At 39.0% G+C, this 1,345-nt stretch overlaps 1 pseudogene; it reads left to right on the forward strand.

Annotated features, from left to right (window-relative positions):
- The first annotated feature begins 317 nt into the window (after positions 1–317).
- On the forward strand, positions 318–1,001 carry LOC129070689 (HAUS augmin-like complex subunit 2; annotated as a pseudogene).
- The last annotated feature ends 344 nt before the right edge of the window (positions 1,002–1,345 follow it).

The raw sequence follows: 1,345 nt of genomic DNA on the forward strand, positions 1-1,345 counted from the left end.
GGGACTAAGTCCAGCTGCATAAAAAACAAGCCTCCATATAACTGTGGCTTAAACAACATGGAAGTTGATTTCTGCCTCTTGTAAAAGCTGTCACAGAGGAGGCAATCCAGCTAGTCTAGTGGTATTACAAAGATGAGAGAGTCCTAAGCTCCTTCCAATTTACTCTTCTGTCATTCACATTGTTTTGTGGCCCTGAACCTCATGGTCTGAGCTGGCTGCCTGAGTTCCAGCCATTGCAGGATGTGGAGTAGCAGGATGGAGATGGAGAAGAGCATACTTCTTCTCTTTTGAGATTCCCTGGGAGGTGGGTCTCAGCCATGATTGTGGTGGACCTGTGGGACACAGCATCCGAACCAAACACTGCCAGTCTACTTCTGGGCCATTTTGTAGCTTTGGGGATAGTCCTCAGGAGATGTCAAATGTTTCTAAGAAATCAGCTCCTTGCTTTGTGAACTTCTCCAGGCTATAGCAGATCACAAATATTCAAGCTGAAATCAATCTGAAAAACCTGGAAATTGAACTTCTAAGATGAGAAAAAGGTAGAGTGGATATTGTTCATTCTTCCTTTTTAGCTGAAAAGTGTCATACTCTGTGAAGCATGAATACTCATTTGGAAGCAGTGCTAAAAGAGAAGAGGTCCCTCAGGCAAAAACTGTTGAAAACCATGTGCCAGAAAAACCTGCCTTTTGAATCTGTTTATCACAGATACCTGGTACGCTGGCAGGAGTTGGCAGTGACTTTCATTGAGAGATAGAAACCCATCTTGAAGCTATTAAAAATATTCCCCATTTAGATGCACATCTGAAGAAAATGATCAGGGCTTTAGCCAAGATGGATATTTTGGTGACCGAGACAGAAGAATTGGCAGAAAGTATACTCAAATGGAGAGAACAAGAGGCAGTTTCCTCTTGTATCCCCAAATATTAGCTAAAGAAAATTATCTTTTTAAGCATGATGTTGTAACACCTCCTTTAACTTTTACTTCTATAGTTCATGTTTAAACTATTAACACCAAATGATTCAACTGATTCAATTAAGCAAAAAAAGATTTATTTTTGCTTTATTATGTATAGTCATGCGAAGTCCGTTTCTAGTCATTGATAACATGGGTATTTATAGACTTTGCTGCTAGCAATATTGAAAGAGCCCTCTCTGTATTGAAGTACTAAGACTCCAAGTTCATTAATAAGTCCTAACTAAATTCTTTGTTTTTCATATATTTTCATTCCACTTTTCAATAAAACTCAGGAAGATAAAAAAAACCAAACCGAAAACAAAACACTCCCAGAAGGTCTACCTCTCTGTGTGTATCTTATTGCTCAGAACTTAATCGTGTGCAATGCAA

This window comes from Pteronotus mesoamericanus, unplaced genomic scaffold, assembly GCF_021234165.1.
Source record: "Pteronotus mesoamericanus isolate MK-2021 breed Mesoamerican mustached bat unplaced genomic scaffold, CSHL_Meso_final contig_25, whole genome shotgun sequence".
Taxonomy (NCBI): Eukaryota; Metazoa; Chordata; class Mammalia; order Chiroptera; family Mormoopidae; genus Pteronotus; species Pteronotus mesoamericanus.